Genomic DNA, 25,814 nt, shown 5'->3' on the forward strand with positions numbered 1-25,814 from the left:
GCTAACAATTGGCCTGCCAGTTTGGCTATTCTCAACCACTGTAGTTCAGAACACCACGGTTCCTGAACAGTCGAATCAACAGTTAGACCAGTCTAGAGCTGCCCTCCAACCTTCCACTTCTTTCAAGTCTTCCTCTGATCCTTCCCCTTCGAAAGGTAGAGCCGCCAAGAGCAGAGCTCCCGCGGAGAAGAAGGAGACCGATCTTCCCTCTTCGAAAGGTAGAGCCGCCAAAAGCAGAGCTCCCACAGAGAAGAAGGAGACCGATCTTCCCTCTTCGAAAGGTAGAGCCGCCGAAAGCAGAGCTCTCGTGGAGAAGAAGAAGGAGAAGAAGAAGAAGGAAAAGAAGCAGAAGGAGCCAAAGGTGGCTGGGGGCAAGCAAAAGACATCTAACCAAAATCCACACACAGCACAGACCGGGCCTAGGTCGCCATGTGTCATATGTGAAGGAGACCACTTCCACCGTGATTGTCCCAGTATTCCCCGAATACTAAGGGACTGGTCCCCTCGTTTGCACAGCTCGGAAGCATCAACCTCTGACAGCCAGGTTGAATGCTTACCATCGACCAGCGAAAGTGAAGGTTCTAGACAACGAAGGGGAATGAGATTCCCCTGCGAACTGTGTGAAGGCAATCACACCCTCCGCCGTTGTCCCTTTTTAGACGAAGCAAAGAGAGTTTTGGAAGATCAACCGGTTGCACCGTTGCTACTTCCTCCTGGATACCAAAAACTCGCGCCAAGTCCTTCGTTGGTTGAAAATACAGCTGCCCCGCTCGTGAGGCCAGCTGAAACGTCAGTCACTGAAAATGAACCTACTGAATCCGGACCGGACGAAAGTCCAAAGGTCGAAACGGCAGTTGACCCGGTTCTCCCTTCAGAAGTTTCGTCTTCAAATGACACCGTCACTGAAGATTCATCTTCGGCTGACACCCTCACCGAAGAGAGCAAGGATGACACCATCCAGATTCTTTTCATCAACACCGATTCTGATGAACATCAGGGCAATGCGCCCACTCCTTTATCGCAGGAAGGAGCATCGTCAGGATCATATCCGGCCGTATATTCGGTCCCACCACCAAGCAACCTGGTTGTGTCCTTTGATTGGAACCAACTAGGCAGACCCTGGTTACCAGCCAGTATACCATTCAGAATTATAGTCCAAATATACAAAATGGTGATGGCTGGAACTATCATTGATGAAGGGGCATCTGTGAGTATCCTATCCGCTACTGCTTGGAAAGCACTGGGTTGCCCGGCGCTTTTGCCTGAGATAAGGAGTCTCTCGGGTTTCGATAAGGGAACTAGTCGACCATTAGGGATTCTACCTAATGTGCCTATTACCTTGAAAGGGAAGGTTGTCAAGATGAACTTGATGGTCGTCCAAGGACCCTTGCATTATAACCTACTCCTTGGACGAGACTACATATATTGCATGGAAGCAATAGTCTCCTCACTCTTTCGAATAATGTGTTTTCCACACGAAGGAAGAATGGTCAAGCTCGTAGACCAACTTTCATTTCCGGGATCACGCATCGCAAATAGTCACATACCTATCCTGAATGGTCTATTCAATCAAGAAAGGTCTCCACCTCCTGTTCTTCTTCCTGATGAGCACGAGTGATTCGGGAAAGTAAGGCTGGAACCCAGGGGGCATGCATCCTGGTCTGCTTCGGGCAGAGAAAACCTTGGGAATAAAGTAGAATTTCCGCGGGAGAATATGACTAGTCCGTACCCCGTCCCCTCCTTCATCTTTGTGAATCTTCCTCTGATCCTTCCTCTTCGAAAGGTAGAAGCCGCTAAAAGCAGAGCTCCCGTGAAGAAAAAGAATAAAGAAAGAGCCGGCAAGAAAGTCCAGCTCTCATGAAGAAGTAAGGGGCAGTTAGGAAGTGGGGTTGTTATGGAAAAAGATTCTTTTGTTAAAGTTAAGTGTTTGGCGGAGCATCGTCATTCACCGTTGTCTAGGTCGATAGGCATCGCCGAAGAAAGATTTCTGTTTGGAAGGACTAACAGAACAATATTTGGGTAACCTGAAAGAGGTAGGCCTCACCCGTTAAAAACAGGGTTTTTGACAGATAAGTAGGGGCGGCCTTGAAATTAGACTTTATACCTGGGGGCATGCAAACCTCTTGGAATGCAAGCACGGGCGGCTTTTTAGTTTTTAGGTCCATAGGTCTAACCCCTCTAACTCGTAGGATTGGTCGATACCCAGCTTGCATAAAGGGAGGATATGGAGCAAAGCGTAGTGAGATGAAGCTCCTTAAAAAATAGCGAGCTCTAGGAGACCTTCCTACTTTATGACTGGAAAAAACGAGCAGTTTTGGCAAAGTTCATGCTCATTAAAAAATAAACGCAAAACCGAGCAGTTTTAACGCGGAATTCATGCTCGTTAAAAAATAAACATAAGCATGTGAGCAAGCTTCCTCCAGAGTTCAAGCTCATCCAGAAAAAATGAACCGGTAAATAACCATTTGAGACCGTAAATTCATCAGCCATAAAAAGCCTTGGTCATGTTTGCACCATCACCTCCACTTTTCATTTGGCCGATCATTCACATCCCCTTGATTGTTTACCTATTTTGAGGAACATCTGTGAAGAGTGATTTCACCTAGCCATCCTTGTGACACTGCCGTGATTGGAAAATTCCAACCTGTACCTGGAATCTGTTGCTATCCCTGTTTATCACTCGTTCCTCAAAATACGAGTCTTCTTTGAGCTCTTTTCACTGACTCGTAAAAAATGAAAAGTTTGCCGAGTTTTGGCCTTCCAGCTCGTTAAAGGGACCGGAAGAGCTATCCCTCCTCTAGATTTTAATCTTTTTGGACCTGAGGGATTATTGCACAAAAAGATCGAGCGCTTGTCTAGTTCAGCTCAATAAAGCTATCGAACATTCATCCCTTCTGTATTGTTTTATACTTTTTCGGACTTAAGGGATTAGATGACGAAAAAGGACCTTTGGAGTTAACTTTATGTACCCTTTTTAGACTCTCTAAAAATGAAAAGGACCGAGTTGTCTTTGTCGCTAGGCTCGTTAAAAATACTGAATAGCGACAAACTTGTCTTTAGACGAGAACGAGTTTCCCTATCGCTAGGCTCGTTAAAATATAGCGATGGGCTTGCCCGAAGGGCAGGTTATAGAACAAGCATATGTTATCCTCCTCAAGCTTGACAAAAATAAAGAGGTACTGGTCAGAAATGACTGGGGAAAAATTGGGAGAACCTCAAAGCTTAATGGTAGCAAGTCGCTCTTGAACATGACACTTTTTGCCTCCGTAAAAACATCGGGTTGGGTTGTTTTCATTCACCGGTCCCTTCACCATGGTCTCGCCATACCATCCACATTTGGGGTAATGCTACCGATCCATCACATCAGTGTCGTTATATGTTCAAGAGATGTCATTCAGAGAGTGTCAACCGGGTCCCATCCACTGCCATACATCATCTTTCATCCTTTCGTGGCCGCCACCCTGAATCATATTTCACAGATCATTTTCACCATCATAACAATTACTAGCTCCGTTCCGTGTCACTGATGTGGGATTCATTAAGGTCCTCCTTTGACAGATCGCTTCTTGTCGACATCAGCTCATTATCCAAGAAGTTGATCTAGGAACACCCCCTCAGTATTTTGAAGCTTGCATGCCTCAATGGCAAGTTTCTCACTTCCGGCGACAGGTATACATTAGTGACCTTCGACCGGGAGACTTTGCATGGTGTTCGACGCCAAATCCTATATTCATGCCACGTGAATTGTGCTGCAGTACCTTGAGGGTCATCATCATTATCGGTGATTCCTCTCGCGCTTGTTAACAGTTTACATCATTGACTGGTAATCAAGCGATGTCTTTCCATGTTCGACTCCAAGAAATTCTCACATGGATCGACCTGTACTTAGAGTGAAGATCGGACGAATTTGAAGACCCCGGATCTAGTTTCATCCATCCGGGCTGCGACATATATTCAGGAGATAAAGACATAGACATGTGCAACAGATGATCATCCTACTAAAAGGATGATAATTTAAGCAGAGAATTATCAGTCTACTATCAGACCATCGTCTGTTTATGTACAGAAAATGTATTTATAAAGCTGAGCATGGGAAATGCCCGCATCAGCTAGATCATGAAAGCAGTATGAAAAATAATGTATTGTATTATATTTTGTTACAGGTCACCTCCCGACGATTGAATGAACTTCGGATCCTCCTAATAAAGCATTTCACCCGATAAATGACCTCATACTTTAGGGGGCAACTGTTATAGACATTTTTGTGCCTTACAGCATAGAGCATGAAATGTCAATAATCTGAGGGATCCAAAGTCCCTAAACATGTTGTTCCTACCCCTAGAGGAACAAGGTCAGCAAACCACAGCACTTCAGATCAGTTCTCCACTGAAAAACACTCAAAAACAGGTCAATTTTGGATCAAAGCAACTGCTCCACTGAGCATCTGCGCTGAATGTCAACTGCTCCATGGTGTACCTGCGCTGAATGTCAACTTCATCAAAGGCTACCTGCGCTGAGAGAGTTTGGACATGTGGAGGAATCTTTCCTCAATGTGTCAGTGCCCAGGAAGCTTCCAAAATGACACTTGGATCAAAAGATTCGCCTAAGTGAAGAGTAAGAGGTTCTAAAACTCCGAGTGGAAGGTAGAATCTCCAAGTGGACTCAAGAACTGAAGAACAACTGGGGTTGAAGAGGACAACAGTCACACATCAAGCTGACTTATCTTCACTCCAAAACTCTATATAAGGATCTCATCCCATGGGATCTAGAGGCCGGAATTTTGTGCAAAGAATTGTTGTTGGTTTACAGTTGAGAGTATTGGGTGATTGCTTGAGGGAGGTGAAGAGGATATTTCTTTCCGTCGGGAAGGTGATGCTGGATTGGGCCTCTTATGGTTGTATCACCGCCTGAGCCTTACTTTCTTTCATTAATAAAGCATTTGAGGTTCTTCTATTCGCATGTGTTTCAATGATGTATTGTCTTACTTGCGTATTTGATTTATGCTAATCCTTGAATCAATTATGAATGCATGCTTCTTGTAGTTTCCTTTTCTCGTCTTGTTTGCAGGATCTTGTGTAGCTGGGCCCGTGAGAAGACAAGGAGCTGGGAGCAAGCAGCAAAGAGAGAAGATTGGATCGACCATTTGCGCAAGACATCGGTAAGTGGATCTCTTCCTTTCCTCTTTTGCATGTCATAAAGAAGTAACCTTAGATAGCTTTGCACTGACTGTTGCTAAGGAACTATCACCCTTAGAGTGGGATAGGGTCATTCCGTGTTGGATACTTTTCCCCACAACATTCTTGGTTGAGATTTGGATTTCTAGAAGGTTTTCAGTTCGGGTGAGTTGGTATTAGGAAAATCGCAAGGTTTGGGGGTGGAGATGGTTTCGTACGGGAAGCCCTCAATAGTTGGGTGGAGATAGGAAAATTCGTCAAAGATGGTGAAGTAATTCTAAGCATCCAAGATCGGTTTAGTTTTGCGATCTTGGGACCGGTTTAGGTGAGATCATGGTAGTGTGAGGGTGGAGGTGGCTTAACCTCTGGATTCCCTTGGTTTTTATGGATTGGTTTTTCCCATGATATCCAAAATTCATGCTTGTAATATGGCACAGGGGTGATTGGTTGAAAGAAATATTTGGTTCAGCCCAATCTATGGTAGAGTGCTACATGGAATTTCCTGACTTGGTTGGCTTTTTCATATGTCAATAAGAGCTAAGTTCATCATGTATTCCATGAGTAAATGTACTTGTTATTATGTGGCTTTAATGGCTATTCTATCAGTGTCATTTATCTAGATATATGTTAGTTATAATCATGGTTCTATGATAGATTCAAGTTATGGATCTTACCATGTTTGATTAATAAATGAATGGTTAATGAATGAATTACCTAATAGAGGTTATTGTAGATCATATTGTGAGAGGGAATTAGTCCTTCTTGGTAAACCTCTATAAGTTTCAAATCTCTATGTTCATATATGCATTCATGACCTGTAGGTTACATGTTCTCAATGTGTTTAATGGAATGTCTATCACGGTTAGGCTTGGTTAGGTCAAGTTCTTGAATAAGTTTTGTGTTAGAAGATTTTTCCTTTTTTCGTTTATTATTTTGGAAATTTTCATCAAGTTCTAGGTAGTGATCTGGAGTCTATCCCTGAAAAGGTGGCACATATTTCATGGTAGCAGGCACAAAAATGTGAAAAAAGATTGTATTCGCTCCCTTGCATGATTATGCATGTGACTAGAGGATTTTAGTCACATGTACGCAAACTTATGCATGCGACCGGGAGTTCATATTAGTGAAAAATCAAGTTAACACAGGGTTTGGGCACTTGGAAGGGTGGTTTAACTCTTAGGGGTCCTGTAGCACCTTAGGGAAGTTAGTAAGGTCTTGTTATGTCAGCTCCATTTCCTTAAGGTCATCTCGGAGGTTGAGTCATTTCATTGTAGCCCCTTAGCTCATATTTAACCTACGCAAGCTGGTGAAAGTGGGTAGATATTGGAGGAGGTGCATTATAGAGTGGTATCATAGCATGGTACAACAGTTGGACTGGATGGATGAATGTGTTATAATTCATACACGCTAGTTGTCTATGTGATCTTTATGCATGTAGTGTGACATTCATTGTTTCATTTTGTGTCATCATGATGTTGTTAGTATGATAGGATGTTGATATGCTGGATGAGATGGAACAGGGAGTGCAAATCATTAGAGCGAGCTCGAAAGCAGTAGACCTCGGGGTAAAGAGTATATCATACATATTTGGCATGCAAGTATGTATGTTAATGGTTTTTAAATGCATTAGGGTTTCATTTTGTGTCATCATGATGTTGTTAGTATGATAGGATGTTGATATGCTAGATGAGATGGAATAGGGAGTGCAAATCATTAGAGCAAACTCGAAAGTAGTAGACCTCGGGGTAAAGAGTATATCATACATATTTGGCATGCAAGTATGTATGTTAATGGTTTTTAAATGCATTAGGGTTATATACATGCTTTTCATTCTATTTTTGCTATGGTTACATGCATGATAGATGTTGGCTGATTAGTGTGGTCCTATGCACATGCATCGAATAGCCATGAATGGTAGCAACTTGTTGTTATGTGCATTGTGGTCATATGGATGATGATTATGGTCATTGAAGCTAAGATCTTGATGTTATATGTATCGTGATAATATGGATTAGCACGTACAAATGGTGATGTTTATGATATACAAGTATGAGGCAATATACTTGTGATATTGTGTCATACTAATCTAGATTGACTATACATATGTGATAGCCTCCCCTGGGATACATTTAGGTATGAGTTTGATTGTGTTGCCTATTTGGTTTATTTAACATGGTATGTTTATAGGTTGTTTGAATGTTGATTAATTGCATGATATGGGTATGTGTCTATAATATTGCATGAAGGAATGATATTTATTAATATGGTTGTACTAACGTAATATGTGTTGAGATAGTTGATATGTACTTGAGTGCAAGTGGGTGCTAGTTGTAGTAATTATGACTAATGACTATGAGTTGACTGTTAATTTTGACATGGTTGTTAGTCTTGGTAAAGATTGATTTCAAATTAATAAACATGATGTCTTTATCTCTAGGACATGTGACTGAAATGTGTGAGTAGTTGCAGGGAAACATGCTTGGTATTAGCATGACGAGGTAATAGTTTATTTTCTTATATAACTAACATCTAGGCGATGTGACAGTACATAGTAAGACTCAACTACAACAAGGTAAAAAATAATAGAAATTAATTGGGTGAGAGTTCCTTTGGCTATGTTTGGAAACCACAATTCCAAATGAATGTGTGCTTTTCATATAGAAAAACTTCTTACCTTTGATCTTGTCTGACATTATGTGGATATGTGTTATATTCATGAACATGTATTTGATAGGTATAATAGTTGGTTTCTATTTATGGTTGGATTTTTCAAGGAATTGGAGTCCCTTGAGAGATGATATATGTACATGCTCAATTACAAGGAAGCGTGCTTGGCACAACAAGGTAAGGTAACTGGTATATTATATATATTTATGCACTGATGGTCATGTGTTTATGGTAGTATGATGTAGGGGAGTTGCATGGAAAAAGAGATTTCCATGAAATCTTGAAGAAGGCTTGGGTTGAGCTTTCCTTTGGAAGTATTGGGAACCCATGGGGATTGAATCATGATTTTTGTCACTAGTTTCATTCTTTTGGTCCTTTGTGATTTGGTTTCATTTGATTTGTAGTTTTGTTTGTGTCTCATGCATCGTCATGCCACTTTGTTGTGGTGTTGTATTTCTATTGGGTTTTTACAATTTTATTCTTGGTTGCTTTTGGTCCTTTCCTTTTATGTTTTGAGGGCTTTGGAAATTGGTTGGGAAGGACTAATTTAATGGAGCTCTGGGAGAGTTGTGTGGTACCCAACAGGTAATGTAAGACTGGATGAAATTTAGTGCATGTATAAGGGAAACTGAAGGTAAGGATATGTCAACTAGTTGGATTGGTTGGGTCCATTAGTGTAAATGGAGAGTGGAAAGATAGTCATGAAAAAGGTAAACAGGAAAAGTAAGGTGAATGGATTGAGGTGTCATATACCTTGGTTATGTTGGGAACTTTTGTTCTTGATGTTTTGCATGTTGTGCATGGATAAAGGGAGTTCGCTTAACCTTAACCTTATGATATTTGGTAATTATGTTGTGATCATGATTATGTTGATGACTATATATGTATACATGTATGTATGTATGTATGTATGTATGTATGTATGTATGTCATTGTCTCACAAGTTCTTGTGGAGGAATGATTGCTTATGCAGGTGAATGAAATGAGAAGGTTCCTGGTATCAAGTGGGGAGATTAGCCCTAAAAGGTCTATGAGGTTAGTATCATGTGGATATGATTTGATATTATGTGTTTGTACTATGCCTATGTTTATGTTATGGATAGGTAATGTTGAGGGATACATCAGCGGAATGAGAGAAATGTGATCTATTGCATGCTAGGATAAGCATAGATGGTGGAGAGACATTGGAAGCAAGGTTTCCTGGCAGAGACGGTGCAATATTTGGATGTGTGGTACTATTGTTGTGTATATGTTGTACATGTGGTGTTGTGTATATATGGTGTTGTGTACATGATTTTTAGGTTTTGTTGTATACAGATGGTGTTGTGCACACATCATGCATGTGGTGTTGTGTAGGTGGTTTTGTGTACATTGGGTGTTGTGTACACATTGTGTAGGTGGTGTTGTGTACATGTGGTAGTTTGTACACGTTGCACATGTTGTGTTGTGTATATTTGGTATGGAGCTACAGTACAGTGCAATTGTTGTATCGCAACAGGTGTATTCGTGGTATTATATGGCGTGTACGTATATGTATTGTTTTGTAAACCAGGTGTAGGCATATATGTCGTGTCATACACCAAGTGTAGGTGAATGTGTTGCATTTCACATCGAGTGTAGGTGTATGGTGTTGTACATTGGGTGTGGGTGTGTGCATGGTGTTGTACACTGAGTGTTGGTGTATGCGTTGTGTTGTACACCAGGTGTGGGTGTATGCGTAGTGTTGTACACGAGGTGTGGGTGTATGCGTGGTGTTGTACACTGGGTGTAGGTATATGTGTTGTGGTACAATGTGTATGTTCATTTTGCCATACAGTGTGATGGGACAGGCAAGTATGGGAATGTATAGGCCCTGCTATTTCTATTGAGGGTTGAGGCAGTTTAGTCTCAAGATACCCTTATTGCTATTGAGGGTTGAGGTGATTTAGTCTATGGATTCCCTTATTGTTAATATTGAGGGTTGAGTTGGCTTACTCTCAAGATACCCTTGTTGTTATTGATGGTTGAGGCGATTTAGTCTCTAGATGCCCTTGTTGTTGATATTAAGGGTTGAGGTGGTTTAGTCTTAGGATACCCTTATTTCTATTGAGGTTTTAGGCGGTTTAGTCTTTGTATGCACTTATTATTGATATTGAGGGTTGAGGCAGTTTAGTCTCAGGATACCCTTGTTTCTATTGAGGGTTGAGGCGGTTTAGTCTCGGGATACCCTCGTTGTTGATATTGAGGGAGGAGGTGGTTTAATCTCTAGATTCCCTTTTTTATTAAAGAGAAGACATTTGGTTATTGTTGGGTTTGGAAGTTGATTCAATGTGTGTACAAAAAGGACAAAGAACAAAGGCAGAAGCAAAAGAATCATTGGAAAAATAAGTATCAGTATTTTATTTTAGATTTGACTATGTATGTGATCTATGACTCTGATTTATGATGATTGCATGTGATATATGATTTTGATTTATGATGGTTGATTATGAGCTAACTGGATGTGATATGTTTATACATGATGTTTTGATCAAAGAGTTAGTTTGAATTGTTGTGAAAAGAAGTAAACATAATTGCAAGTGTACCTTATTGACGAGCTACCAATGAGGTATGATTTGAATTTATTTCAATATATCTTGAATCTAATCGAATTTATGTGCCTGGTACAAGATATCATGGAAATTACCAATTTGGGTGGTTGGATTGACTGCTATAGAATTAGCAGCAACAGGGAAAGGAATTGGAACAGGAAGCAATATGATGGTAAACCACTTCAGGAGCAAGGTCATTATGGGACCTTGATACCCAATAGTGTCTAGTGATTTCCATGAGCATGCTATAACCAGTATGATGCCTTGGTTTTTGTACCTTCTAATGTGAGGAAACCTTGCCAAGGGATGGATCACCCGGAAAAGGGAATGCCGAGGAACTTGGAAGGTGAGTGACTACACGGAAGGGGGTGACTAGATTTCCAGAGGGAATGTGTAGCAGAGAAGGGAAGGCCCAAGAATGCATTTTTTGTGTCATTAGCATTACCAGATGGAATCAGAAGTACATTGGCAGTGTGCCCTGGAACTATGAGTTGGTATTTTTTCACTAAGAGGACAAGTAGCACAAGGATTGTAGCATTGCACACTGGATGCAAGTTTGACTTTGGCAGTGGATTCTAGACTTCGTGGGGAGGTGAATCCTGGTATTACCTTTGAGGGTGGAGGTGTGAGCCTTTCAACTCCCTCATTGTAGATGTGGGTATCGTATCCTTTTATTTGTTGGTTAAAGAAAAATTTTATATGTATATAAGTGTATTTTATTATGAATATAGTATCGAGATGGATTAATAAAGCTCCATGAACAATATGTTTATTTGTTGGTGGAAGCAAATGTGTATAAGTATATGTGGTTATTATTGTGAATATCGTAATGATTTCTATTATAAATCTCCAGTAAATGGTATGATTATCATGTTTCCAGTAGTGGTCATCTCAAATGCTGCAATGAGTTGTGTTATAAAGCTCCATAAGCACTATGTTTTGTTTTCAACGTTTGCTAGTCATAGTGTCATAGAACACTAAGGACAGTGTTCCCCTAAAGGGGAGGGGTCTGTAACAACCCCGAGTTAAAAGTTCATGTAATAAATTTAACAAAGGAAAAATAAGACCAAATTCATGGGATATGTATTCCAAGTTGAATGTTGGGCAACAACATCCTAGTGGGCGTTCATTTGGTTTATTATGGCTAAGGGAAATTGGCAAAGGCAATGGAAAGGCTTTGAAAAGGAAAAAAACAATTATTGGTATTTTATTTTATGAAAATAATGGAAAATAGGAGAAAAGGAAGGTGAAAGGTTACTAGTTGCATGTGGGGAGGAAATGGAAGGAAAGTAGAGGAAAATGAAGATATTAGAGGCGTGAATAAGAAAAAGGATTATGAGGATCAATTCATAGCTTTTACTGGTAAGAATTTTGTCAGTTCAATTTTGGAATTAGTCTCGAAGAGGAGAAGAGCACCAAGAGGAGAAGGAAATCAAGTAAGCAAAGGAAGGACATAGAAAGCAAAGGAATGCAAGGACCAAGCAAGGAAAGGTTGGATCAAATGGCTTTAGTAGGAATAGTTGTAGCTAACATGTTTCATATATGATTTCCTAGTTAGTTTTGGCATGCATGGTATATGCATGTGTGTATTTAGTTCATTTATTGTCATTGGCATGGTTTTTTCTGGGTTCCGACAGTGGTTTTAGCCTTGCCTTTCCATTTGTGGATACTCATGGTGTGAGGGGATTCATTCTTGGTTGACCTTTGAATTATTGGAAGGTTTTGGATCTGGGTGAGGAAGTCTGAGGAAAATCCCATGGATTGAGGGTGGAGATGGTTTTCTCTAGGAAGCCCTCAACAGGTGGGTGGAGATAGGAAAATTCCTCAAGGGATAGTGAAGGAATTCTGAGGCATCCAAGCTTGGTTTAGTTTTTTTTATCTCGGGACTAGTTTAGTGACATCACGGTAGCATGAAGTTGGAGGTGGCTTAACCTCTAGATTCCCTTGATTGTTTATGGATTGGCTTATCCCATGAGATCCCACATTCATGCTTGGAATATGGCATGAGGGTGATTGGATGAAAGAAAGATTTGGCTCCACCCAATATATGGTCGAGTGGTACATGGAAGTCCCTCACTTGTTTGGCTTTTGCATATGTCAATAAGAGCTAAGTTCCTCTTGTATTGCATGATTATCATTTTTCAGGTTATATGTTCAGTATAACCATGGTTATATGATAGATTCAAGTTATGGCTCTTATCATGTTTGATTGATAAATGAATGGCTAATGAATGCATGATCTAATATATGTTATTGTAGTTATTGTGAGAGGGAATTAGTTCTTCTTGGTAAACCTCATATAAGTTTCAAAATTCTATGTTCATATATGCATTCATGACCTATAAGTTGTGTTTTCTCAATGTGTTTGACGGAATGTATGTCATGGTCAAGATTGGTTAGGTCAAGTTCTTGACTAAGTTTTGTGTTATAGGCTTTTTCCTTTTGTCATTTATTGTTTTGGAAAGTTTCATCAAGTTATGGACAGTGACCTGGAGTCTAGCTCTGGAAAAGTGCCACATATTTCGCAATAGAAGGCAAAAGACTATGAAAAAAAAACTACAGTCACTCCCTTGTAGGCTTATGTATTTAGATGGAGGCTTTTAGTCGTATGGATGCAGGCTTCTTCATATGACTGGCAATTCAAATTGATGAAAAAGCAAGTTAATTCAGGGTTTGGGCACCTGGAAGGGTGGTTTAGCTCTTGGGTCCTGTAGCACCTGATGGAAGTTATTAAGGTATTTTTATGTCGTCTCCATTTCCTTAAGGTCATCTAGGAGGTTGAGTCATGTCATAGTAGCCCCTTAGCTCATGTTTACCCTGGGTAAGCTGACGAAATTGGGTAGATATGATAGGAGGCTTGTTACATTATTAAAACTTTCTTGATACTTAGTTGTCCACTCAAATTTCATTCCTTTATTTTGTAAGGAAGTGATAGGATAGGCCAGTTTTGAAGAACCTTCAATGAATCTTCTGTAGTATCATGTAATCCTCATAAAGGATCAAACATTTGACACATCCTTAGGCATGGGCCAACTCAAAATGGCCTTAACCTTCTCTCGATCAACAGACAATGCTTCCTTTGAAATAACATGGCCCAAAAATTGTATATTTTCCTTGTAACACTCACATTTACTAAATTTTTCATATAAATTATGCTCTCTGAGATTTTTTGTTATGAAACCAGCTAGCAAAAAGATAGAAAAGAGAGATCCACGCCTTAGAATTCAGCCTCTTCGAGGGGGCAACCTCCTTTACATTACATAAACGAACAATTCTTGGATGATACAAATGAAAATACCTCCTTTCTATATATAGGAGTCTAAGTGGTCCCAATACAATCAGAGCCTACATAACAATAATATTGTAGGGCACAACAATAACAATAGTGGGCTTCTATGTGGCACAATAGTAACAATATGGGCACTACATGGGTACATCAATATAAATAAGGGGTATAACTACAATAGTAATGGGGTAATCACTAGTATTATAGGGACCCAACATGCCCCTCTCCTTCAAAAAAGTGTTGTCCTCAACGCTTGAGTAGTTCAGGATACTTCTGCATAAAATTCTCGTCCTCCCATGTGGAATCTTCAGCGGATAAGTTCTTCCACTTGATAAGGTACTCTGAAATTGATCGATTTCGTAGCTGTCGAGTTCTTGTTTCTATAACTGCTTCCGGTTCCAATATAATTTTTCCTTCTTCGTCAAGTTCTGGCAATATTGTTTGAACTGGGAGCTTGTCGCCTATAACCTTCTTTAAGCATGAAACATGGAAAACTGGGTGCAATCGAGAAGCTGCAGGAAGCTCCAATTTGTATGCCATAGTACCAATCTTTTGCAACACCTTGTACGGACCATAATACTTTGGTGATAATTTATTATCCTTCTTAGCTTGCTTGAGGGACATTTGCTTATATGGTTGTAGCCGTAGGAATACCCAATCACCTACATCAAAACTTCTTTCACTGCGATGTTGATCTGCCTGTTGTTTCATTCTATTCTGTGCCAACACAAGGTTATCCTTTAAGAGTTGGAGGACTTGTTGTTGATGTTCGATGTGATGTTCCACTGCCTGAACCTTAGAATTTTCTCTTAAATATGATGTGATGGATGGTGGTTGATACCCATAAAGTGCCATAAATGGGGTCATTTTTGTTGCTGTATGAAGGAAGTGTTATACCACCATTCAGCCAGAGGCAACCATTTGACCCATTGTGTCTGTTTATCAGATACAAAGCAACGAAGGTATCCTTCCAAACATTTGTTTACTATCTCAGTTTGCCCATCAGATTGAGGATGATAAGATGAGCTATGAGCTAACTGAGTACCAAGACAAGAAAATAATTCTGTCCAAAAATTTCCAGTGAAAATGGGATCTCTGTCACTTACAATAATCTTTGGGTTTCCATGTAGCTTTTGAACTGTTTCCATAAATGCAGTAGAAACTGTACTGGCTTTAAATGGATGTGATAATGCACAAAAGTGTGCATACTTGGTAAGTCTGTCAACTACCACCATGATGACACTCTTTCCCTCAGACTTGGGTAAACCTGTGATAAAATCCATTGAAACCTCCTCCCAACGTTGGCTTGGAATGGATAAAGGTTGTAATAGACCCGGTGTCTTAATTGTTTCAACTTTATTTTGCTGGCAAACCAAACATTCCGCCACAAACTTTTGAATATCTGATTTAAGGCCATCCCAAAAAAATTCCTTCTTAACCCTGTGGTAAGTTTTTAAAAATCCTGAGTGCCCTCCTAAGGGAGAAGTGTGCAATTCCATAAGAATCTTTTGTTTTAGCTGGGAATTCTTACAGAGGTATAAGCGATCTTTGTACCATAGCGAATCATTTTTCCAGCTAAATGTATCAGAAGTACTGGAATCTTGTTGTAGCTTTTGAATAAGTGCCCACACTTCTTCGTCGTTCTTCCATTCCTCCCTTGCTTCGTTTATCCAATCTGGTTGGATAATAGAAATGGCACACAACAATGCTTCCACATCCTCATCCTTTCTTGAGAGTGCATCTGCCACCACATTTTGCTTCCCTTTTTTGTAGATGATTTCAAAGTCATAACCCAACATCTTTGTGACCCACTTTTGTTGCTCTTCAGAGGATAATCTTTGTTCTAAAAAGTATTTAAGGCTATCATGATCCGTTTTTACCTTGAAGTGTCTTCCCATTAGGTAGGGTCGCCATTTCTTAAGTGCATGGAGTATTGCCAACATTTCCTTCTCATAAATAGCTTTTCTTAAAAACTTTTCCTTGATTGGACGACTTTCAAAAGCAATGGGTCTTTCATCTTGCATTAGAACAGCACCAATTCCATTTCCTGAAGCATCACATTCCACAATAAAGGTTTTTGTGAAGTCCGGCATAGCTAAGACCGGTGCTTGGCACATTGCCTCTTTAAGATGTTCAAAGGCCTTTGTTGCTTCCGAATTCCATGAAAATGAATCTTTCTTCAATAATGTTGTTAGAGGTGCTGCTATTCTCCCATAATTCTTAACAAACTTGCGATAATACCCTGTCAACCCAAGAAATCCTCGCAGATGCTTTATGGATGTGGGGATTTTCCATTCCTTAATGGCTTTAATTTTGCTAGGGTCTACCTTAACTCCTTCATGAGATACAATATGACCCAAATATTCCACCTCCTGGACTCCAAAGAAACATTTGGATCTTTTTGCATATAATTGTTTCTCCTCCAATAGTTGTAACACCCTGTCAACATGTTCAACATGATCCTTCCAAGACTTGCTGTAGATTAGTATATCATCAAAAAATACTAACACAAATTTTCTAAGGAATGGTTTGAAAATTGAATTCATCAAACCTTGAAATGTTGAAGGTGCATTGGTAAGGCCAAAAGGCATGACCAAAAATTCATAATGACCCTCATGAGTTCTAAATGCTGTTTTCGGAATGTCTTCAATCTTCATTCTGATTTGATGATATCCCGAACGAAGATCCAACTTGGTGAAGTAAATTGATCCATGCAATTCATCCAGTAATTCATCAATAACAGGAATGGGGAACTTATCTTTAATAGTGAGCTTGTTGAGCTCCCTATAATCTGGACACATGCGCCATGATCCATCCTTCTTGTGCACCAATACTACTGGAGCTGAGAAAGAACTTTGACTCGGTTGAATTATACCAGCCTCTAGCATTTCTGCAACCATACGTTCAATTTCACTTTTTTGGACATATGGATATCTGTACGGCCTGATGTTTGGAGGAACACTTCCTGGAATCAGATGAATAGCATGATCATGATCACGCATAGGTGGGAGACCTTTGGGAGTCTCAAATACCTTGGAATGATTGTCCAGGACTTTTTGGAGATCTGGAGAAATAGATGATTCCAATGTGGAAACATCTAGCGAACATAATTGTGCAATTACACCTCTTTGCTCCTTTTTTAGAAGCTTTGTCATTCCATTAGAGCTGATTATCTTTCCTGGTTTCCCTGCAATACCCCTTAATTCAACTTCCTTTCCTTCCACAGAAAATTTCATGAAAAGTTCTTGAAAATTAAAAGCTATTGTACCCAAGGATTGTAGCCATTGGACTCCTAGTACAACATCAGCACCTCCCATTGGAATGGAAAGCATTGGGCTAGTCAATACATATTCTCCCATGGATAGCTTGATATTATGGCACTTTCCAGAACAATTTATTGTTCCTCCATTTGCAATCATCACTTGACACTCTGGTGCTGGATATAGGAAGCAATTCAATTCTTTTGCTACCCTACAATGAATAAAATTGTGGGTGCTTCCTGAATCAATCAACACTATTACCTTTTTCTTCTTGATTTGTCCTTCTATCTTGATGGTTTGAGGAGTGGTAATTCCCGCCAATGCATTACAAGATATGGTTGGATTTATTTGTTCTTCATCTAGGCTTTGTTCCTGGAATATATCCTCTTCTTTTGACCTTTCTTGCTCCTTTTCTTCTTCCTCTTCACAATCTATGTAGAATAATTTCTTCTCAGCACACTTATGACCTTTTGTGTATTTGCTATCACAATTGTAACAAAGCCCTTTTGCTCTTTTTTCTTCCAATTGTTGTGGTGTCAACCTTGTAGGTTGTGGAAGACTATGGGCAACAACACTTCCTTCTTTATAGTTGTGAATGGTATGCTTCCTAGTTGCCATAATTTTGCTTTCCATTTTTCTTGCTAACCTGAATGCCTTCTCTAATGAATCAGGTTCCCAAAGGCGCACATCATGTTGGATATTATCCTTTAAAGACCCTATGAACACATCAATCCTATGCTCCTCTGGAATATCTTTTACCCTTATGTTCAATTTTTGGAACTCCTCAATGTGCTCCATTATTGAACCCTTTTGTTTGAGACTTATCAATTGGCTAAAAAAAGTGTTGCTTTTTGTATCCTCATAATGTGCTATTAATTCTTCCGTAAAAATGGCCCAAGTGATAAATGGTTTACGAGAACAAAGCCATTGATACCATACAAACTGATTTGGTTCCAAATATAAAGTTGCCATACGTACCTTTTGTGTGTTTTGCACATTATTGAGATCGAAAAATTGCTCCATCTGTAATATCCATGTGGCGGGATCCTTGCCATCAAACTTCCTCATATCGATTTTTGGAACATGGTGAGTCTTTGATCCAACATTAGAGTCTATGGAATCATGATTAACATTTCTTTTGTTCTCATCATGAGTTTCCTTTACTACCTTTTCACCATTAGTGGCCCTTTCTTGTAGCAACTTCTTCAATTCTTCCATGTTTGTATTCAAATCTATCTTCAAATTTGCCATCGAATCCTCCATCTTAGCTTCCATGCCCTTTATCTTAGATTCCACGCCATTTACCTTAGATTCCACGCCACTTATCTTAGCTTCTGTTAGCTTTTGTGAGCGTGACATTTGTTGCACTTGTTCTTGTAATTTTGATATATCATGTAGCATTTCTTCCTCTTCTTCATGAGTCATGCTAGAGCTTTCAGGTTCCTTACTAGGTGTTTGCATTTTCTTTCCTCGGGGCATCAGTTACCGATAATAATGCTTTACTATGCCCTTTGAATTCCGTTAAACCAAGCTTACACAAAAATTAAAAAAACTACACACCTTTTTTCACTTTATAGAAGCCTGATATTGAATCTGATGTATCTCTGTAATTTCGGATGATACAATTCTGAAATTGCTACCTGTAGTAGCCTTCTGCGTCCTCTTTCCAATGCCACAAGTCTGAGCCAAATTGTATTCTCCAAGGAAGAGTTATGTGAAATCTCCCACGGTGACTTGCTTTTAGACTGGTTCAGTAGAGCGAAGTTGTACGACGTGCCACGAGTCACTGTTTCGACCTTTGGATCTAAAAAACACCCACAACAAACTACAGTCCGTCCTCTTTCTGTACCTTCTTACGAAACTTCAATCCGATTCTCAGAAAGAAAGTTATGACGATTTTCCCCAGGTCACCTGTTTTGAGTGTAATTCAAGAGTCATCAAAAAGACCAACTTCCTAAGATCATATCTCTGAAAATATCGCGCGAAAAGCTCTGAAATTCGGACCCAAGGTTCAGCGCGATGTCTTCTCAAATGGGTTTTTTTTGCAACTTCTGAAACGTCACAGACAAAAAGTTATAGCGACAATGCCACGATGACCTGTTTGGAGCAGCGAAACCCTAGAATCCAAAGCTCTGATACCAAATGTTATGAAACCAGCTCACAAAAAGATAGAAAAGAGAGATCCACGCCTTAGAATTCAGCCTCTTCGAGGGGGCAACCTCCTTTACATTACATAAATGAACAATTCTTGGATGATACAAATGAAAATACCTCCTTTCTATATATAGGAGTCTAAGTGGTCCCAATACAATCAGAGCCTACATAACAATAATATTGTAGGGCACAACAATAACAATAGTGGGCTTCTATGTGGCACAATAGTAACAATATGGGCACTACATGGGTACATCAATATAAATAAGGGGTATAACTACAATAGTAATGGGGTAATCACTAGTATTATAGGGACCCAACATTTTTCAGTACCAATCTCAAATGTTCTTTATGCTCCTCTTCATCTTTGTAATACACTACAATATCATCTATAAATGTGAACACAAATTTATTAAGGTACTTACTAAGAACACTATTCATTAAACACATAAATGTTGTCGGTGCATTTGTACGACCAAATGGTAACACTGCAAATTCATAGTGACCGTATCTAGTTCAAAAGGTTGTTTTATGAACATCTTCATCTTTATTCTTAACTGGTGATACCTGGTTCTCAAATCAATTTTTGAGAATATGGTTGCTCCTCTTACTTGATCAAAAAAATCATCTATATGGGGAAATGGGTATTATTTTAATGATCAATTTGTTTAATTTCATGTAATATATGCACATTCTAAATGTGTCATCCTTCTACTTCACAAACAATATTGGGGCTCCCCACGGTGAAATGTTGGATCTAATATAACCTTTATTGAGTACTTCCTGTAACTGCATTTTTAGTTCTAATAACTCAAGGATACTCATTTGGTAAGGTATTCTAGACACTAGGCTATCTCCCGAAACTAGATCAATGGAGAAATATATGTCTCTATGGGGAGGTAGACCTAGGATCTCTTCTAGAAAAACATCCTTAAAGTCCCTGATAATTGGAAATTCATCTAAGTTTTGTTTTTTTGTCTTCTTCTCATTTGCTTCAATATGAGTAGAAAATAGTTGACAGCCTTTTCTAGCACTCTTTTTCAGCAATAATGATGAAAATATATCTAACTAAAATGGGTTTTATTATGCCTTTTATCAACTATGTTATCCCTTCTTGATTTACACAACTCATTGTTTTCTCTAGGAATTTTATTACAACTCTATGTTTTCCTAGCCAATCCATACCTATTAATGCATCATATGAACCTAAAGGAAGTATATTTAAGTTTACTTCAGTGGAACAAACATTTAAATCTATAGGAAAATATTTTACATGGATAGTTACCTTCCCTTTTGTGCTTATTTCTCGCTGTACCGTCCATGCATTCTTATTTTTTTTAGTTTTTAGCTTAAATTTTTCCACACTATGAGGCCTAATATAACTAAGACTATCCCTTGGGTCAATTAATATAGAGACGAAATGGTTCAATATAGTACCTTCCATCTCGATCATAGTCGATAGGTGCTCTGCTTATCTATCTTCCAACGTTGCACTTATCTTCGGGATATTTCGTGCAATATCATTTACTATTGTTGCTTCAGTATTGCTTGTATATTTTGAAGATCCCTTGAGTTATGTGCATAGTCCCTCAATAGGTGAGGTTCTCCACAACCCCATCATTTTAAAGGTTCTCTTTATTTAGCCCTGTTGTCTTTTTATTATTCAGATCCATGGGATTTGACCCAGTTTGAGATTGTGTTGGCTGGGTTGATGTAGTAATTTACAGGGTAAGTTCCTCAGACAGAACACCAAAGGACACTGCTCACAAACAGATCGCAGATAAATACACCAGTACTTTTGACGTGGTTAAAACCCTCAAAGAGGGAAACAGTCCACGGCCTGAGCCAACGCGCCCACTTCAGGCAATTTATTAATAAAAGAATGAAATTTTACATAAGCTTCTCTCATGAATGGTTAACCTACAAATGACCCTCCATGCTCTTTAAATAGAGATCATGGACCAATCGGGTGTTGAGCCATGGATCAAGTGTCGGTAATACCGAGGAGAGAATGAACTGTCGGATCACTACATATCATGACCGTCAGATTGTAAGTTACAAAATGTACATAGTAAATAAACACACTTTACCTAACTCTATACTAGACCAAGTTATACTTAACTATTTCCTATGTGTCGGAATATCCTAACAACCCCCCTTAAGAACAACTTGGGATACGATTGAAGGATTTACAAATATGACACAATAGGAGAAGGAAGGAGGCACTAGAGCCTATCCCCCCTTAGTGACAACTTCCTGAACTCCAACCATAAATCGAAGTTTAGTGAACTTCACCTCTGTGAGAGCCTTTGTAAAGATGTCTGCAACTTGATCATCTGTTGAACAATATTGCACTTCAAGAACATGGTCGTGAATGAGCTTTCTGATGAAGTGCATGTGCAGTTCAATGTGTTTGTTGAGCTGATGTTGGACTGGATTTTTGCATAGTTGAATGGCACTTTGATTATCACACCAAAGTGTAGTCGGATGTTGCTGCTGAAAGCCAAACTCTGACAGGATCTGACGAAGCCACAAGGCTTCCTTACTAGCTCCTACAACACCACGATACTCCGCTTTTGCTGAAGAAAGAGAAATGGCACCTTGTTTCTTGCAAGCCCATGTAATAGGTCTTGAACCAAGAGTGAACACATAACCTACAGTAGACTTCCGATCATCAAGGTCACCAGCCCAATCGGAATCAGTGAAACCAACCAATAGAGGAGCTGCTTCGGTACTGTAATGAATCCCAAACTGAATTGTACCTCGAACATAATGAAGTATTCTTTTAGCTGCTTTCCAATGACTTTCACGTGGGTTTTGCATAAACCGAGCAATAAGGCCAACAACAAAGGAAAGGTCAGGACGAGTATGGGTTAGATACAAAATTTTTCCTACAAGTTGACGGTATAAGGTAGCATCAACTTCAGGAGAAGTACAAGTGACTGAAAGTTTGAATCCAGAATAAAAGGGAGAAGGGGCTGGCTTACAGTCTTCCATGTGAAAATGGAGTATAATATCACAAGCATACTTGGACTGGGAAACAGAAATACCTTCCTTGGATTGCAAGACTTGAAGACCAAGAAAATAATGTAAGTGTCCTAAGTCTATCATTTCAAACTTCCTTTTAAGGCTAGACTTCACATGGTTTATGAGGTTGGGATCACTACCAGTTAGGATAAGATTATCAATATAAAGAACAAGAATGATAAGAGACTTGCCCACTTTCTTGGTGTGGACAATATTGTCAGAATGACACCTATAAAAGCCATTTTCTAAAAGAAAGTTATCCATTTTGGCATACCAAGCTCGAGGAGCTTGCTTGAGACCATAAAGCGATTTTTTAAGCCGACATACAAGGCTGGAGTCTGTTTGTATAAAGCCAATAGGTTGTTCCATATAGATTTCTTCATGCAAGTTCCCATGCAAGAAGGCGGAATTAACATCCATCTGATGGACTTCCCATTTGAAAGAGGTAGCAAGGGAAAGAACAAGGCAGATAGAGTTCATTTTGGCAACAGGGGAGAAGGTTTCAATATAGTCAATGCCTTCAATTTGTGAAAAACCCTTAGCAACAAGACGAGCTTTATGTTTATCAACTTTCCCATCTGGTCCATACTTGGTTCTATAAACCCATTTGCATCTAACAAGTTTTCGTCCCTTTGGTAGAGGAACAAGATCCCATGTATCATTTCCCAATAATGAATGATATTCTTCATTCATAGCTGCTTCCCAATCTGGATGGCCTAAATCTTCTGCAAAGGTGTCAGGATCATAATTCACTGAAGCTTGAGCCAGTAAAGAAGACGCTCTCTCGAACTCAGAACGTGTACGTCGTTGATCTGTAGGATCACCGACAAGATCACCTGCTGCATCCCGAGTAGCACGGACCCATTTTGGAAGTTGAGGATCCGAAGGAGGATCCTAAGAAGGTTGGGGAGGATCTTCATCCTCACTTTCATCATCTGAAGAAGAAATATTTTCAAAAGTAGAAGAGATAGGGAGAGGTGGCACATCCGCCGAACTAGGCTCGCATGCCGATATATTTTCAGCAAACTTTACATCTCTTCTAATGATAACATTTTTGGACTTAAGTGGAATAAGTCTATATCCTTTGACATCTTCAGAATATCCAACAAAAATACATTTTTCACTCTTAGGTTCTAAAGCTTTATGTTTCTCATCTGGAATATGGGCCCATGCTTCACTTCCAAAAACACGAAAGTGACTTACATTTGGTTTGATTGAGCTCCATGCTTCTTCTGGAGTGATATTCTTTAAAACCTTAGTAGGAGTGTGATTTATTATGTAATTTGCACAGTTAATTGCTTCTGCCCAATAATTAAGACTAATTCCTTTAGATTGAAGCATACAATTAGCGATTTCCTTTAAGGTGCGATTCTTCCTTTCAGCTACACCATTTTGTTGTGGAGTATATGGAACAGTATGTTTCATTTGAATTCCATTCTCAGTGCAAAAGTTGATGAATGTGTTTTTAACATATTCTCCACCATTATCAGATCTTAGCTTAAGAATTTGATGTCAAGATTGTTTTTCAACAAAGACCTTAAAGGCCAAGAACATGTTAAATACTTCACTCTTGAGTTTTAAGAAGTATACCCAAGCGCGTCTGGAGAAATCATCAATGAAAGTTAAGAAATACTTGTAGCCAGAGAATGAAGCAACTGGAAGTGGACCACATAAATCACTATGCACGAGCTGTAAAGGGGCTGAGGCGTGCCAAGAGGCACGTTTTTCAAAATTGTCCCGATGATGTTTTTCGAGTACACATCCAGAAAAACACCATCTCTGCAAGATACCATTGGAAGACCTGTCACCATATTTTCTTTACATAGATTCTGAAGAGAGTGATAGTTTAAGTGACCAAATCACTCATGCCAAAGTTTGCTCACTTCATCATTATGAGCAACAAATACTGAGGGAAGATTTGATGACCCAAAGTTGTGAAACTTATACAACCTTGTAGAATCATCAGCAATGCCATTAGCTAAAATCTGTCTAGGATCTCTTAGGTCCTTAATTACAACATCGTGAGGTGAAAAGTCAATGATTTTACCTTCACCTGAATGGGTTATCTGATATACAGATAGAAGGTTGCAGGATAAGGTTGGAACACATAATACATCATTAAACTGACCATTGTCTAGATGAACAGTTCCAGTCCCTACAACACTAAGAGATCTATCATCACCAACATATATATTTTTGGTGTGACAATCATTTAAAGAAGAAAACATGGCTTTGTTTTTGGCCATGTGATAAGAAGATCCAGAATCAATGAGCCACTCATGAGAATGAGAAGAAGAAGATACATTTAGTGCATAGCCAGACCGAGATGCTTGACAACCACATGCAGAAAGTGCCATTCCTGAAGATGAAGTTGAAGTTGAATATTGCTCCAAATGGATGTTATGCTTCTTCATTGCTGCTTCCAAGGCTTCCATCTTCTTAAAGAATTTGGTTTCTAAGTGGCCATCTCGATTACAAAAGTTGCAATGTCTATCAGTCTTCTTCCATTTGTTTTTATTTGTCTTATCATTTCGTTGAAATGATTTTTCATTTTGAGGTGGAAATTGCTTAGGACCCTTGTTTGGTTTAGGACCATTCCTTTTAGGATACGACTTCTTAGGATTCTTTGAATTTGGCTGCTGCTGGGCGGCTAACGCTTTCTTAGAAGAGTTTCCAAGATGAAGAAGACCAAGGTGTAAGAATTTTTCTTGTTCTCTTATTAAATAATCACAAAAGGAATCAAAGGAAGGGGACTTGTAGGCTTGTCCTTGAGAAATGAAGGCTTCTCTTGTAGAATGGAAGGTGGAAACAAACACAGAATAGGTTGGTCCCAACTTAGTAAGAATGGAGTAGATAAGGCTACTATCTTCTTTCTTAACCTTAACACTTTCCAAGAAGGGTCTTGAACTTGGACAAAAAATCTTCAATGCAAGAAAATTTATTGGGGTCCAATGTAAGCAATTCATTTTCAAGTTGATGGGCTTTAAGTTCATTTTTAATTCCAAATACTTTAGTAATCTGTTTCATTGCTTCATCAGGAGTATCAAGTTATGCAATATGGAATCTAAGATCTGGAGAAATAGACATCCCTATCAACCCACGTGCTTGGTCTTGCCTATTTTCCCATTTAGTTGCCTTGTCTTCATCTTTCGGTTTGGTCTCTTGGCCTGTGGCTATTCTGTAAATATCTTTACTTCTAAGTAAATCCACAATGTAGGACCATCATTGGAAGTAGTTGGTGCTGTCAAGAATAACTTGGCATGGACTTTCCATTAAAAAAAAAAAAAAAAAAAAAAAACTGAAGCTATAGATGCTGAAAATAAGTGTTTCAATGGAAAGATCTCGAAAAATTAGGCTGTTTCAAAAAAAATGGTTCTGAAAACGGCTTCCGGATGAAGAAGTTATGGCTTTTTGAAGTTATGGCCTTTTGAATTTATGGCTTTTTGAAGTAGTGGCTTTGAGAGAGAGAGAGAGAGCAAGAGAGCGAGAGAGCGAGAGAGAGAGAGAGAGAGAGAGAGAGAGAGAGGGTTGATGCTTTGGGTTGCGTGCTTGCTTTGAGAAAGCTCTTTTTCCTACAAAACAAAAAACACAAAACCCAACACGGACATACAAAAAAAACAAACCTTATGGCTCGAAGTTAGCTTTAGCCGGAAACTAAATATTTTCAAAAACGAAC

This window comes from Pinus tabuliformis, chromosome J (assembly GCF_031772625.1).
Source record: "Pinus tabuliformis cultivar Carrire ecotype Pingquan chromosome J, CPIR1, whole genome shotgun sequence".
Taxonomy (NCBI): Eukaryota; Viridiplantae; Streptophyta; class Pinopsida; order Pinales; family Pinaceae; genus Pinus; species Pinus tabuliformis.